The sequence below is a fragment of the Hermetia illucens genome, chromosome 1 (assembly GCF_905115235.1).
Source record: "Hermetia illucens chromosome 1, iHerIll2.2.curated.20191125, whole genome shotgun sequence".
NCBI lineage: Eukaryota > Metazoa > Arthropoda > Insecta > Diptera > Stratiomyidae > Hermetia > Hermetia illucens.
Window position 1 is genome coordinate 9,903,312 of NC_051849.1, and position 16,927 is coordinate 9,920,238.

General features: G+C 45.7%; 2 protein-coding genes across 4 annotated transcripts in view; one reads left to right on the forward strand and one right to left on the reverse strand.

The window, feature by feature from the left end:
* LOC119646930 (protein rigor mortis) overlaps nucleotides 1-2,616 on the reverse strand; it is a 34,401-nt gene extending 31,785 nt beyond the window's left edge. For both annotated transcript variants that reach the window (XM_038047615.1, XM_038047614.1), the window contains exon 1: nucleotides 2,433-2,616. The gene's annotated coding sequence lies outside the window, so the exon portion shown is untranslated. The remainder of the gene's footprint in view (nucleotides 1-2,432) is intronic.
* Nucleotides 2,617-2,950: 334 nt separating this feature from the next.
* LOC119648075 (ATP-citrate synthase) overlaps nucleotides 2,951-16,927 on the forward strand; it is a 66,332-nt gene continuing 52,355 nt past the window's right edge. For both annotated transcript variants that reach the window (XM_038049564.1, XM_038049578.1), the window contains exon 1: nucleotides 2,951-3,716. The gene's annotated coding sequence lies outside the window, so the exon portion shown is untranslated. The remainder of the gene's footprint in view (nucleotides 3,717-16,927) is intronic.

A 16,927-nucleotide genomic window follows, 5' to 3' on the forward strand; every position in this document is an offset into this window, starting at 1 on the left:
GTAGCCCATGCTGGGAAACCGTAAGTCAGGGTTGGACGAATGAGAGTCTTGTATAAAAGGGTTTTGGTCGCAGGATACAGGGCCCGGGATGAGAGGAGGTTGTTTAAGGCAGCTGAGACCTTAGAGGCCTTGGCGATAGCAGATCTGACGTGGGGGTTGGATTTGAGTTTGTTGTTGAGGGAGATTCCCAGGTATTTGATATTTGATTTCGGCTTGAGAGTGTGGTTAGCAATGCGTAACTGCAGGTTTTTGCTTTCTGGAACTGTGCGCCAGTGACACTTCCCACTGGGGTTTCTGAAGCAAATAACCTCAGACTTAAGGGAATTAACGGTGAGGGCCCACCGGTTGAAATAAGCGATGACCCTATTGATTAGGATATTGAGAGAGAGGGAGGCTATTGAGGGCCTGAGACCACTCGCATATAGGATGGTGTTATCGGCGAAGAGGATCCCTCCTGACGCGGGAGGATCATTGTCGATGGGGGAAGAGGGCGGGAGAAGGGCTGCCTGAGTTGCTGTTGTCGTGAGGGATAAGTTTACGGGAGGAAGGGGAATATCGTGGAGGAAGATGTTAAAAAGTTTGGGGCCTAGAATAGATCCCTGAGGGACTCCTGAATTTACCGGGAAGTCGCTGGAGCGTAGTCCATCGAAACGCACGTGGCAAGTTCTGTTGGAGATGAAATCTGCGAGGATTCTGAATAAGGGGAAGGGGCAATTTAACTGGATTAGTTTGTAGAGCAATCCCTCTTTCCAAACAGAATCAAACGCCTTTTCGAGGTCTAAGGCGCAGGCTACGGTGCAATGCCTGTTTTCCAGTTGATTGAGGATATGGTCTTGCAGGTACATGATTGCCTGCTCAGTAGATCTGTGATTTTCGAAGCCGAATTGGTTAAGTGGAATGATGGCGGAGTAGTGTCTATTGAGGTGACTTAGTAGGATACGTTCGAAGATTTTTCCGATATTGGAAAGAAGAGAGATGGGCCTCATATTTTTGAGATCGCCCGAGCACCCTTTTTAGGGATAGGTATGAGGAGGGCGGATTTCCAAGCTACCGGGAAGTGGCCGTTGTTCAGGCAGTTGTTGAAGAGGATGGCGAGCCGATCACTGATGGTAGGCGCACACTTCCGCAGAACAAAGTTCGAGATGCCATCGGGGCCCGAAGATTTTTTATTGTTGCACCGGGAGATTGTAAGTTCGACTTCTTCTAGGGAGGTAAAGAAGCGGGCGAACGGGCCTGTTTTCACTACATCAGCCGGGCATCTGGGAGAAAAGGGGCAAAGGTAAGAACCTTCCAAGCTCAGCCTTTTATCGCTGACAGCATTGGCGACCACTGAGTTCCAGATGGGGTCCGCTGGCGATTTTGCTCTGAATAAGTGGCTGAAATAGTCTACGCAGGCGGATATTTTTTCCTCGGGGGAGTGACACTGGAGGTTACCTATTTTTATCGGGGTTTGGTGGAAGTTAGTATATTTTTTCTTTCTTCCGGTCAATCGATTAATTACTGAGAAAACTTGTGTGCCGGGTTTGTGGGATTTGAGGTGTTTCTTGTAGGCCGCATTCAGTTCGGACCGAATAGCTCCGTTGATTTTGTTGGATAGGTCTTTGATGATCTCGGAGAGGAGACGGCAGTCAGCGTTGCATCTGTTCCGTGACCGGTGAAATAAACGTTTCCTGCGCTGCAGTAGACTGTTTCTATCGCGAACTAGGAGGAGGGTTGAGGGGGAAAGGCACCCGTATTTGTAGTACCCATGTTCTTTAACTGGGGCGTGTTTGTCGCGCGATGTATGCGCGATTTGTCCAGGGGAGGGCCCAGCACGCTGTCTAAGTCGCGTTGGAATTCGTCCCAGTTTGTCAGATTGAAAGATCTGCGTTTGTGCGAATGGTGGAGTGAAGGGAGACTTTGCTGTAGATATAGAGAGAGGCTGAGGGCATGATGGTCCGAGTGTGCTGCTAGAGAGGAGCAGCTAGTGACACATGCTGAGAGATTGGACGAGATTATGAAGCCGTCTAGGAAAGAGGATCCACGAGGAAAGGATGGCACTCCCGCGTTAATGATGTCCGCGCTAAGGAATGGACCTGATTGGAACCAATCAAAGAGCACTTTGCCGTTTTCGTTGTTGACTGAGTCGCCCTCGGTTGATCTAAGCATTGAACTTGAGACCAGGATATGTGCGCCAGGAGCAACGTAAGATGGCACGAGGGAGTTGGAAACAACGTGTCCTTTATCGAGAAATATATTAAATCTGGGCGACTAAAAGTTCCTTTCCGCAACCGAAGCCCTACTATTTATTATTCACAAAATCAAGAAACTAGCAGTTTTGCACAAAAACCTAAACCGTTCACGTTAAGCACTTCCTTTTTTCAGAGAATGCGTAACGATTTAGAAAATATCCATAAAGTTGTCTGAGGTAATGTTTTCGAGGTTATACTTGCCGGTTTCGCACCTGTAGATGATTACGATTCTCGAATTATCTAAATGATTAAACTTGAATCACTAAATTTCCACTTTCTTTTGATTCAATCCGTCTAAAAACTTTAGTTAGCAACTTTTGAATGCGGAAACACGACTTGTTTACATCCGATGCCGTTTGTAAGTTTTCAAATTTATCTTTGACAATTAACATGTGTTTTGCGCGGGGAAAAACGAATCAGAAAAAGTCCTCTTCGAATCTAGTACTACAATTGGTAAGAAGTTCTGTTTTGTGAGAAGTTGGACCTTGTATTATGTTGTTTCTATGCTTTTGGCATAAAGAATCTTTTTATTGGAATAGTAATTAGAAATTCGATCTGATTTGAAAAAAGTTGAAAAATTACAGTTTCTTGTGGCAGATTTTTAAAATTTCCTTTCTACACATGGTAATGCTGTAATCAAAAATCGTACGATATAAAATCCCTCGCCCTCGTGGAAAGTCGTGAAAGACGAACGCCCGATTCCAAGCAGCCGCCAGAAATTTTGTCGCTGTGACATTTGTGTGACGTGCGTCGAGGAGTGAGGTGTTGTTTCGCCCATTCCAATATATCAAGGAATTCCATTAATCACGATTAATCGGACATAAAAATTCCAATTGACGGCTAAACGTGCCTGCCAGACGGGATATCTGATTGTAAAATAAACGTGGTTCAAACTGCAAGTAACGCCCGTGGCCGGAAAACACGTGAATTCGCGACCGAGAGAGTATTGTGCGGTGGGACTGGAGCGCAAGCGATTGGCGTCGTGGTGAAATTTTCCGTCTTGTGTTTTTGGCACGCAGTTTTCCATAATTTCATCATCGTTCGGGCGAAACTGCATTGACTCACGAGTCAGAAATACGTACTCGAAGTTGATAGAAGTTGCTAGTGCTCTGTAACGCAAACACGTCCTTCGGCGAGACTTGGGCGAGCTGACCCGTGATTTCTGCGGCATTCATTCATTCCAGTTTCAGCCTGACACCGTGTCCGGCCTGGGTTCGTAAATTCCCATAAATTTGCTATTACAAGCAGTGTTTTCACTTGCGTTCCGCCTGAATTGATTTAATTGGAATTGAATTGAAAATCGACGAGTGGTCTTGAGTGCGCGACCGATCGCCGACGTAAAATATATTCCGTGAGTACTTGAGTTCGGATCGCTGGAATTTCGCACCAGCCGCCGTCCGTCACCGCGCTCTACAAATTTCCACGCTGTGTGCTTACTAGAACAGGTAGTGCAAGCCTACGGCAGCAGAGGGAGTACGAGGACAGGTAAGTGGGCAGCAGAGCGTTAGTCTAATATCCTTGAACTCGACTTGAATGCCCTCACCCCCCTAGGGAGAGCGACGTCGCGCTGCGCGGAACCCCAATTGACACTGACCAGGTAGAATGCCGTCTGCCTTTCACTCATGAGATTGCTCAATCGCGCTTTCAATATTGAGAAAGTGTAAATCATGGCATAAGTAATAAGCGAGCGACAGTCAATGGCGCTTTCGGCGGAATGTTGCCGGACTTTGCTTAGGTATTGGCTGGGAGCTGTGGTAAACACACACCTGCCCTCGTGGCATCAGCTCTGAACCAATGCATTCCGGCTTACACGCCCGTAATTTCGTTCAACCCTCCAAAGCGCGCGAAAATTTCCACTCACGGAAGACACCTTTACGGAAATTCGCTGACCGTTCCGGCTCTGTGCTTGTCAGTATCTTTATTGCCCACATAAATTTTCCCCGGTCGTTCGCTTCGTCTCGCGACAGCACACATTACATTGATATTTCCATATTTTGGCCTCTTATCGACGCTGAACATAATTTGTACAAGTTTTTCCTTTAGCTATGAATCGGCTCTGATTCATGATTTTTTTGTTCTGCCGGTTCTTATCGCGAGAGTTATTTTTGGCTACACAATTCTATGGGGAACGCTTTACAAGTCAAGGTCTCCGGTAAATGTTGGATGAAGAAGACGCTTCGCCGGTTGTTTGTTGAGCTGGAAAAGGTTCTTCCTGGTAGCAATCGAAATGGTCAGCAAACGAACAGTTTCGCTGGAGCATTGTCCCCTGGGAATAAATCGTAGCACTCACCTTGATTGCTTCGACTATCTGCACATTTCAGTCCTTGCCGCATATGAACTTTAGATAATTACATCTGCAGGCACTTTATCAAAAACTTGAAGGGACCCAATTGGGATGGTGCCAATTTTTCCGAAGCTTATTCGACTTTGGAACCTGTTTTCCTCATTTACTCGGTGTTTTCCTGAACAAAAAAACAGATTTTTTGATAGTGCAATGGGACTAGTAGAATTCCAGGTGCTGGTTCCAACCCTGGTCATGCTTGACGATAAAATCTGGCTAAATAGGTTGCTGTGGGCGAGTCCCTTACATGGAGAATGATCCAGCAAGAAAGTTTATAAGGGCAGTATCTATTGTAGAAAAAGAAGCATAGACCAGAACGTCAGACAGCTTTTAGGGGTATCGAATCGGTGAAACTAGTCCTGAAACCGGGATGTCTGGAGTTCCTAATTAATGCAGGGTTACCTCTAATATCGGTTGTTGCGCCTGTGTTGATGGCGGGTATCTACCCTTCTATGTTACTGACTTCACCCTTCAATGGGACATTTGGGCTGCCACGTTTACGGTTTTCTTAGCCTCACGATTTGGGTAGTGATGTGAAATGTAGAAAACTGATGTTACGAATCCACGGAAGGGGGAAGGCAACGACAACGAATTAGGGATTCGCGCATTTTCTCATGTAACGTGCGCTCCCTGTACAGACCGAATGTTGCTGAGCAGCTAGCCAATACCCGGTCCCAATATAAGGCTGATGTAACAGGGACCGGTTTCCTGGAGAAGAGCCGCTACACCTTACATTATAGCGGCCATCCAGTAAACCATGTGCTCGGAGTAGTTTTCTTAGTCAGTCAAAAAATGAAACCTGCTGTTATCGGCTTGAAAAATATAAGCAAAAGGCTATGAACTCTGCGTTTGCGGTTGGCAAGTTTAGAAATATTAGCCTCATGAACATTCACGCCCCTACAGAGGAGACTGCAGAGTCGGAAAAGAATACCTTCTACGAGGCAGTTGAGTGGACTCTCGAAGCCTGTCCCAAGTCATACTTGGAGATTTGAAAAGTCAAATAGGGACGAAGCCCGTATTCAGGCAATACGTCGGCTCCCATAGCTTACATAGGGATACCAATGATAACAGACTGCGGGTTATTCAGTTAGCAGTATCGCATGAAATGGTTGTTGGAAGTACCTGGTTTGTGCGGAAAACGGTCCACAAATATACGTGGGCCTCTCCAGACGGGACCACTTTCAACCAAATTGACCACGTCCTGATTGAACGCCGCCACCTCTCAGCCTTGATGAATGTCAGAACAAAGAGGCTCCACTCCAGGCAAATCAGCAACAGATCAGATTTTCTCTGTGAGGCAAGCGATGGAAAAATTGTTGGAATATGGACATCAGTTGCACCATCTATTCATCGACTTTAATGCCGCCTATGATAGCATAGCCGGGGTAAAACTTCAGACGGCCATGAGAGAATTCGGTATCCCCACGAAATTGATAAGACTGACTAGGCTGACCCTGACCAATGTGCGAGGCCAGATAAAAGCAGCAGGATCATTCTCGAGACCATTCAACATCAACAAGGGTCTAAGACAAGGGGACGCCCTATCATGCATCCTCTTCAACCTGGCCCTGGAGAAAGTGATTCGCGATGCTGATGTAAATGCGAGAGACATCATCCTCTTCAAGTCCACCCATATACTGGCCTACGCTGACGATATCGACATCAGGGGAAGAACAGCCCGATATGTACAGTATTCCTTCATCCAGATCGAACAGGCGGCGCAAGACCTTGGGGTGCACATTAATGAAGGCAAGACGAAGTACATGGTGACAACGTCAGCGCCAAAACCAAAAGAATAAACAACATCGAATCGTACTGGTCAAACGGGAAGAACAAGGATAGGAAACTACAAATTTGAGATTGTTGAAAAATTTTTCCTATCTAGGGTCGAAAGTCACAACAGATAACAGCTATGACGATGAAATCCGCGCAAGGTTGTTGGCTGCCAACAGAGCCTATTTCAGCTTACAAAAACTGTTTCGCTCGAAACATCTCACCATAGGGTCAAAGCTCTTACTGTACAGACTATGATCTTGCCAGTCCTTATGTATTCCTCGGAGACTTGGGTTCTTAGCAAAAAAACTGCGAACTCTTGGCCGCGTTCGAGAGAAGAATCCTCCGAATAATTTTTGGCCCCCTACATGAGGATGGACGATTCTGTAACCTACATAACGACGAAATCTATGAGCGACACCACGACCCTCTGGTTGTGGATAAAATCGACTCAACAAGTTGCAGTGGGCTGGTAACTTAATCCGTATGGATGAGGATGATCCAACCCGGAAAGTCTATAAGGGCAATATCTATGGTAGAAAAAGAAGACGAGGCAGATCCTGCCTGAGATGGAGCGATGGCTTAGGTCAGGATGCCAGACAGCTTTTAGGGATATCTAATTGGTGAATCTTTGTGCAAAATCGGGGTGTCTGAAGTTCCTTATTAAGGCAGGCCTAGATCGGTTATTGCGTCGTTGATGATGATGTGAAATGCATTTACGCACAAAGTGCCAGAATCCTGTCTGAGATAGACTACCGGCTAAAACATCGCCCTGGAGTATTCAGGACTCTGACTCGGAACAGTTTGACACATTACTTCAGACCAGGCTTACTCAGTAAAGGAGCAGAACCCTGTGGATTCAGAGAGCTTCAACTACCTTGGCATCTCTCCCATCCATCTCCCTCTTTTTCGTGTCAAGAATGCCTTGTAATGTGCCACTCGACTCAACATGTCTTCGCTCTGCAGCATGATCTCAATTATGGTGTCCATGGATCCCAGACACCCTTCCATCGAAAGGTGATGGCGCTGGGTTAGGTAATAGTCAACCTCACCGTGCTCTCGTTTGAGTCACGGCCGTACATCTTTTATGAGATGCGCGGTCCACCTACCTCTCGATTCTGTTTTCCAAGAATGCTGTCAGGCTCAGAGAGTACCGGTTCTCTCTTCAGAAGCGATAGCTTCCTTATTTCCCTCGCCTACTCTGAAGATGAAAGCCCAAGAAGCAAGAAGTGAGTGCTAATATGTAAGTGCCCCCCAAGTGCCAAGTGTCAGTGCCTCTCTCTGCTAGTACCTTAAGGTCCAAAAAGGAAAAAAATCAGCCAATTACGGTATACAATATTTATGCCTCGCACCTGTTAAAATCACTAACGGGCAAAGGCCTAAAGGTGACCCTAAAAACACGAGAAGTGGTAGAACCTTAATTTTTGCGGAGTCCACAGGAGACCATGGTAAAAATTTTTCGCTCATTAATGAGTAAGGGCTTAGTGCCACCAAAAGAACCCCTCCATCCCTTAGAACTCAGTTCGTAATTATCTGCGATCTCCACAGGGAAACTGACCCTGAAGAAGTTATGGCTGAACTCACTTCAGTGCACCCCTTCGCTCCCTATCAAATTACAATCTAGTCTTTTTATAGCCAACTTTGAGCCCTCCCAAGAACTAAGTGAAGTTTTCAAAGTGAAGTACATTCTTCATCAAAAGATTACCTTCAAGAAGGTCAAACCTGTGGAGGAAAAGAAACTGGGCATCCTGCAAGATATCGTGGGTGTCCAGTTTATAAAGAGATGGTAGCCAGAAGCGAAGCTGCCAAAACCTGAAAAACAACTAAGAAATTTTCAGTAAAGCAAACAGTGACTCAACTTTCACAGACTTTGATCAGCCCAGGCGTGTCATATGCGCAAGCTGCTAAGAAGTCTCTTCCCTAAGCAGCGAATCAAGCAACCAAACGAGTGGTTTCCGAGAAATGGTTGAAACTTTCGCTTCTGCGCTCAGCAACGAGCAGCGCCAATTTGCTGCGATTAAACTTATCCTTAACTTAGGGAACTATGTATTATCGCAATCAACTCGGCATCCCTGATCTCGCACGCTCAACGTGCCACCTCCCAATTGTTAATCGACACTGAAGGCGGACTTGTACTGCATTTCGGAGACCCACCTTAAAAGCAGACTTCACCAGATATAACAGTATGCGGAACGATAACAATTTAGGCACTGCCGTCCTAGTCCGAAAAGACTATGTTTTTGAGGAAGTCACCATTGAGGTCCTGCAACTTCTTCCCCTGCTGCAGTAATAGTTAAAACTACCGATAGTAGACGGATTCTGGTAGTCTCCGTTTACATCAAATGTGATTTTAAATAATTGAGAAACTGGCCCATGACTTGCAAGTCCCCAGTTAAAGTCAAAATATCTTCTCCTCGGGGCGATTTCAACTCGACATACACCTCCTGGGAGGACAAGGCAGTGAATATAAATGGGGAAACCCTGGATCCACGACTTTTTTTCGCTCACCAATATTGAGATGGTTTTGCCAGATACATCGACAAGACCGTATAGTCAGTCTATCCTCGACTACTTGCGGTAATATTGATCTCCACGAGTATGGGTGTTAGGAGGTCCGCCGTGCCATAGCCCCCGTAACACGATAAGGTCGAAGTTACTCATTGGGGCGACCAGGTATCAGTGAGGTTCCGTTGGGGGGTTCGGGGCACGGTTCGCATGACACCCTGTGGGGTGTTTTTCGATTCCCCTGTTAATAGTAGGGTCACCTCGTACAGGGTGTGGCTATCACCCCTTACCCCTGAAAAGCCACACATAGCCCTACAGGAGAGACAGATCACCCTCAAAGAGAGATAAATTGGTCTCAGGGAGCTATATCTCGCGTCAGTCTATCCTGCAGTGTCTTCGCTCTTCGGCATGGCCTCCATTTGGTATCTGGGGACCCAAGACACCCTTTCATCGAAAGGTGATGGCGATGGCGCTTCCACCTTCTGCAGAAGAAAAAGGTGTGACAGGCTTCATCTATCACGTCCTTGCAATAAATACAGTCGGACGGTGCATGCAAGTCAGATTGAAAATACCCGTGTCCACTGAGCAGCTGAGTTAGGTTATAGTCAACCTCACCGTGCTGTCGATTGAACCACGATGAGTTGCACGGTCCATCTACCTCTCGATCCTTTTTTCCAAGGTTGCTGCCATACCCAGAAAATACGGACTTTCTCTTCACAAGGGAGAACTTCCTTATTTCCCTCACTCGTCACCATGTAGAGCGGTCGAAATAATTACCGCGATGGACACAACTTGCAGAGCCCCTCGTCTTTGTAGTTGCGCTAGGGGCTTACGGCACATTTCCTTACTGAGGTAAAAAACCATCTGATTGGCAAGAAACTCCAACTGCTCCAATATGGAAAAGAAGTCTAGCAGTTTAGAGTAAATTGGATGCTTATTAAAACCGTCCAGTCGCTCTCTATGGTTTTGAGTGTTGGCCGACTATAAAAGACAATGAACGGCGTCTTGCGGTAATGGAGACGAAGATTCTACGTTGGACTAGTGGCGTCACACGTTTAGAACACATCCGAAATGAGAATATCCGCGATCGTTATGGGGTTGCACCGATCGTGGAAAAGTTGTGAGAGAAGCGTCCTCGATGGTATGGTCACGCAATTCGTGCAAAAGAGAATTCACTTGCCAAGATTGGTCTGAGCATCGAAGTCGATGGTAAACGACCAAAAGGCAGACCTAAACAACGGTGGCTTGATACGCTAGATGGGGATTTGAAAGCCTCGTGATTGCACCCAGATCAGGCATTCGATAGAGCCAAATGGCGAAACCGATCACGACGAACCGACCCCGCTTGTGAACGGGACAAAGGCTGAGGAAAAAGAAGATTAAAACCACTTTGTGTTGAACGTCTCAAATTCAAAATTTACCAGGGTGCGTCCGGAGTGTCGGTAACACCGCATGATCACATCCGAAATGAGGACACTCACAATGATATGGGTATGTATATTAAATCGTGCTGATGAAAACTCACTCGCCAAGATTGGTCTGACGATCGAAGTCGGTAGGAAACGACGAAAAGGCTGGCCTAAATAGTGATGGCTTCATACGCTGGAAGGTAATTTGAGAACTTTGCGACTCCATCCAGATCAGGGCTTTGATCTAGCAAAATGGCGCAAGTCATCAAGACTAGCCGACGTCGCTTCTGAACGGGTCAAAGGCGGTAGAAGAAAAAGAGCTATTAAATGACCCTCGTATTTTCAGAACTCGAAATTTTATATAGGGGTACCATCATAGTTTTCCCAGGATTTTCAGTTGGGTGCCCAATGAGAATAGAGTCTGTATCACTTTAAGTTGGTACCCTTCAATAATTCATTTTTTCCGCAAATTTTTGAGGACCGATCCCAATGAAGCAGGCACAATCACTGTCAGCAGCAGTGATCTGCCCAGAACTGAGCAATTTAAATACCTCGAGTCAACGCTATCAGCCAATGGAGAACTGCGTTATGAAATTGCTTCACGCATTAGCGCAACCACGATGGAGTGGCGTTCCACAACTGGTGTTTTTTGTGATCGACGTATCAACGAACGTCTTAAATTTAAATTTTACCGCAATATCGTCCGCACTGTCGCCCTCTATGGTTCTGAGTGTTGGCCGACTATAAAAGACAATGAACGGCGTCTTGCGGTAATGAAAATGAAGATGTTGCGTTGGGCTAGTGGCGTGACACGGTTTTATTACATTCGAAATGAGGATATCTGCGATCGTGGAAAAATTGCGAGAGAGGCGTCTTCGATGGTATGGTCACGCAATTCGTGCTAACAAGAATTCACTTGCTAAGGTTGGTCCGAACATCGACGTCGATGGTAAACGACCAAAAGGCAGACTGAAACAACGGTGGCTTGATACGCTGGATGGGGATTTAAAACCCTCGAGATTGTATCCAGATGAGACCTTTGATAGCCGACCCCGCTTGTGAACGGGACAAAGACTGAATTAAAAAAAGGTTTAGTTGGTAAAAGATAAAGAATGCCCGCGGGTTAATTTTCTTGACTAGTTTATTCATTGATGTCTGTCTTATGTCTTAACTTCGTTTTAGGCAAATGGATACGAAACCTCTGGGCGAAGTAACTAAAATCCAATGAAACCCCGAACGGAATTCAAATGAATTTATTTCCCGTGTAATATCTATAAACTTCATTGATGCACTCCATAAGTGATATGGGAGTGATATCAGCTTATTGACCGCGGTATACTTTTTATAATAAGTCTTATCACTCCTCCAACAACTAATTAAACCCGCAAATCACCGTTTACGAAGTTGATAACAGTCTGCATCATATCATATCATATCGGGACGAGCTTATCTTTCCATTCGTGACACAATTTAGTGTGTCAAAATGGTGAATCAATTAACTAACTCAGGGAAACAGTCAAGATATTTGCATAGGGAGAGATACAAATCTGACCAGCTTATAACCTTGGATATATTTTTAGAATGTAGATCTCCCTGGCGATACTTGAATGTGTACTTTTCAATTTGAATTTGTCTCCATATTGGTTAACAAGTGATAATAGTTTTAGAAAGGAAAGTCACGGACAGGAAGTAGGTTCACTTCAGTATCACCTAGAAGTTAGGAGCTCGTTTATAGTTCGTTATTGTATGGATACTGACGTGGTTGCTACAATTGAGATTGAATCTAACAGCCTTTCAAATTCTCGGTTTGCATACAGTTCACTTATTTAGCTTGAACTTGGCGTAAAGCTGGACACAGGGGTTCAAAAATTGGTGACGGGCTGTTTGAAAATCGCCATTTAATATTCAAATATTGCTTGGTCTTCTGAGTCAAAAATAAATTGGAAAAGAGTTGAATCTCGTTATCTATAATCAGTTTCCGAATATCAACCGGTTTATGGATGATTCGACGAAATCTGCTTTTATACACGAAAAGTTGTTCGCGGTATTCCAAAAAAATTCAGATCTTGTAGAAGCTTCTCTCACCTGATTGCTATATTTAGTCGCTGGAAATCCAGCAATCCCAATTTGCTCGCAACGAACTATTAAACCTAAATCCAACCTGCAAACCTTTCTAATTCCAAAAGAAAGATATGCAATCATTCTTCATTGCCAGGCTCTTAGTGGGTTTCTCGAACGTGGCTCTTAATGAGATTTTCTCTGCATCATCGCAAAATGTTCCTGGCAAAAAGATCGACCAATTATTGGAAATCCCCGCGAATTTCTGTTGGAATGACTACTTCAGACTGTGCGTCAAACTTAGCTTTTTTTTATGGATTCGCTTCTTCTTTTCGGTTTGAATCTTGTAATCTTGTAAAAGAGGAGCTTATCGCAGACAAAAAAACGTTTAAAACGTACGATCCAAAATTTCCATGGCCAAACTGGATATTCATATGGTGTCTGCCGATGATTTTGAGTTCATTGGCCATAGAGGAGATAGCGGTCACGCGATCGTTTCGGAAGAAGATTAATAGGAAAGGTTTACCTTTTAGTTTTTTTGGTACTTAGTGAAGGCTTTGTGCTCCATTGATTTCGATTTTTTCGGGGTCAATAATAAATGCACCAATCATAAAGTGTGTAAGGAGGTTGAGATGCAATGTATGTAAAAGCCCATCATGAAACAAATTCATTAACTATTAATAAATAACGTTTCCCATCTGGAACCATTCGAGTTCGATTCAGCAATTGATCATGGGAAATTTGTCTTCTCCATTTAGGTCAAAATTTTAGTCGATATTAATGTAAAAGGGGCGTTTGCAAGAAAGAAGAATTTTGGGATCTTTTTATGTAGGGCGTAACTTCAGGGGTCGTCAGCGGTGTGGGGTGTGACGTACCGGAGGTGCCCGAGTAGGTAGTTCTGACCCTCTAGCTGGCAGTATACCTGCGTCCTAGGTAGTAGCCTTGAGAAAACTTCAGGGAACTGGGTTAGGGGATAAACCCATTCCTGACTATTGCGGCTCACTTCCTAGCACACGATGAGCTGGTGAATTTTCCATGGAGAATAGATCCAAACAAACAAAAAAAATCGACGCAGCACAAAAATGCGTCATTTATCCCAGCGATCAGCGAAAGAGACAGCGAGGGTTGAAAAACCCGATCTGACACCGAACGCCCACATAAAGAGGAAGCCTTACCAATTGTCGCGACTGACGGTGCGGGGCGAAAACTCCCATACCTAGTAGTGCTCCTGTTCCGAAAAAAAGCCCAGTCAGAATCGCAAGTCATGAGCAGTCGAAGAGGAAAAGCTCATTAGGAAATGCGCGGTAATGGTGAAGCGTATCCGGTCCGCAACTTTACTTCAAAGGAACTTCAGCAAAGGTGTCAAAAATGGGCTGAAGGAACTGGAGGGATAACTGGACCGCATCTCCTAGAGGCGAACTTGGAGACGACTGCAAAGCAAAAATAGCCGCACTTTTCACTGACAACACTGCCAGCCCCAAACGGGCCCACTGCAAAGTGTACTGTGAAAAAAGCGGAAAGAGGGCGATGTGCCTGAAGGAAACTTTATCAAAGTAGTTTTCAGAGCCGAAAAAAAAATAGGCATAGAAGGATAAAAGGAAACAACTGACTACGCTGTCTAAGACCCGTATGCCCAAAGACAAGGAGGCTACAGACTAAAAGCCAGTAGCATAAAAGATGAGGAAACGAAGAAGGACTATAGACCGTCGGTTCTGCTCATTAAGCCGACGAAAGGCAAGACATTTGCGGAAGTCCTTAGTGAAATCCGCAACAGGATGAAACCCGAAGACGACGGAGCAGAAGTGTCTTTCATATGAAAAACATTAAGCCGACGAAAGGCAAGACATTTGCCGAAGTCCGAAGTAGTGAAATCCGCAACAGGATGAAACTCAAAGACAACGGAGCCGAAGTGTCTTTCATATGAAAAACGAAGGATGGCGGAGTCTTCGTCGAACTGGGCCTGAAAACGACTAGAAAGAGTATGTTTTGTGGCGCGGTCGAGTTACTGGGGGAAAAGGCTCTTGTTTCTAGTCCAGAGCCTGTGTTCCTTAGAAATCCGAGATTTTGACTGCCTCACAGAAAAAGTCGAAGTAGATAAGGCCATAAAGTGTGAATGCCTAAAGGTAACCAATGCCCGGATAGGTATAGCACCTCTGCTGCTCGAGGCCAAAAATTCACCGCGGTGGAAGTCCCCGAGCAATATGCGACAAAAAACACCTCAGCAGCGGGAAAATCAAAATTGGATGGGTAGTATGCAGGGTGCGAATGCGAATAGTCCCCATCAAGTGCTACAGGCATCTGGACTATGGACACACGTCAGCAACTTGCAAGGGACCGGCCAGGAGGACAGCACGCCGGAGATGCAGTCAGGTAGGTCACTAAGCGAAGACCTGCAATGAAAGCGAAAGTTGCGTTCTCTGCAGGGACCGTGGCGGCGTGTCTGGTGAGAGCGTCGTACACACTGCGGGCTCGGGACGGTATCCCACCTTTAGGGTGTAACTGGAAAAGATTAGGGCACAAATGGCATGATCCGCATTTTAACATGCAACGGAATGCAACCGATCACCAGTTGCTAGCGCAATTCGCTGCGGAGGTAAAAGCTGATCTTGTGCTAATCAGCGAGCAATATCTAAACAAGGACTCGGCTTCATGGCATCAGGACTTATCGAGTACTGCGGCCATCTGGTTTCGGGATGACGTTTGACTTCGTGCTCTTGGCCAAGACCGAGAGAATGGTTTTGTCTAACGGTGTAACGTTTTTTATCGTTTATCTGACGTCGAATGAAACGATGCCGAACTTTCGGGGCCAGCTTGATGCTCTGGAAGACGGGGTTTCGGGCACGGAGGGGCGAATCCTGGTAGGCGGTGATTTTAATGCTAGGGCCCTTGAATGAGGTATGCCTCAGCCAGAATCCAGAGGGAAATAGATTCTGGAAATGGCGGCGAGGATCAGGCTGGTAAACTACAGCGGATCCTCGTCAACGTTTCGGCGCCCAGGCTGCAAAGGAAGCATCCCTGACATCATTTTTGCGCCGGAATCATCGCATTCGAAGTGGTTGACGCTACTTGCTGGCGTGCACTAACTCGGCGCTCCCCCTGCCTATGAAACGCTCCACCAGAAGATGCACGCTCGGAATGTTTGTCCTCCACGTCGCGAAGCGACTGCAATAGAATATTGCATGTTCTGCGTATGCTTCCTCGCCTGGGCAGGTTGGGCATGCTGACGAGTCTACGCATCTTAATCAGAAGCGAAAAGCAGGCGAAAGTGATGTCAGTTTTACGATATGTGTTTGCCTCACCGATATTTGCAATTCCTAATTTTAAAGATGTCCAATTTCTTCCATCACTATCAACTAGAGCATCGGAGATATGGCGCTACCCTGAGGCGTGCCTCTGTTCGCAGCTCTGGTCAAGTGGCTACTCCCCAGATCCGACTGAATTATCCTGGCTCTTAGCACGGATATTATCTAATGCATAAGCTATTCTAATCCAATACAATACGTCGAGGCCAAAAAGAAGGAGGAAGGATAAGAGGATTTGAGGGAACAGATGAGTTCATTGACCATTCTCTACGACGATCTCGATCTGCATGGCATGGGAAATAAGGGAATTAGGATGGTTTGACATTTAGTGAGGAAGTTGAGGGTATGACTGCCGATTTGGATGGAGGGCCAGAAAATGTAGCCGAAAATGAGAAGGGGCGGTTTGTAGTAATACAGCTTGATTTTCAGAGGTTTTGGGATGTTGTATTTTAGGATTAGATAAAGGGATTTGAAGGAACCAGTTGCACGGCTTAATGCCTTCTTCATACACGGGAGGTGGGATGGGCGGGAATTCATAGTTAGCCCAAGGTAGGTGACTTGATTTACGGTTGAGATTGGGGTGTTGTGAATTTTGAGTGATAGAATTGATATGTCACTCCTTATTTTTGTGGGTTTAGGGAGAGTTTCCAACGGATGAAGTACCGGTAAAACCGTCCAAATAGGAATTCAGGCGGGCTTCACCGGTCGGGATGTTTTTAATTTAGGTGTAAAGGATGAGGTCATCCGCGTATTGAAGGAATCGTGCGGTCAACAGGGAAAAGAGGGTAGCTGAGAGGATGGATCCTTGAGGGATACCAGCCGAACTTGAGCAAAGAGAACAAAGGTGCTGTTGGAGTTGAACTTGGGATTCCCGCCCGTCAAGAAAGCTAAGAATTAGCTTGCAGAGGCATTGATGGAAATGGAGGACTTCTGAAAGCTTATAAACGAGCCCGTATTGTTATGCGGATTTGAAAGCCTTCTTTATGTCGAGAAGGCAGGCTATGGTCGGCGCCCGATTTGAGTACGAGGAGTGCATGCTCAATCGAGTGTTTTTGTCGGTTAGCGAATTGAAAGTCGGGGAGTGTGTGATTGAAGTCACAGTGCTCGTCAATGATTGCTTCTATGCTCCGCTCCAAGATCTTAACGGAGGATGATCTGATCTAGATAGGCCTGTAGGTATCGAGATTTAGAGGATTCTGGTTCTTTTTGGGGATGGAAACTATGCGAGCACTTTTCCAATCTGATGGGAAGTGGGCATTTTATTAGGCAGTGGTTTATCATAGAGGATATGATGGGAGTAATGCTAGG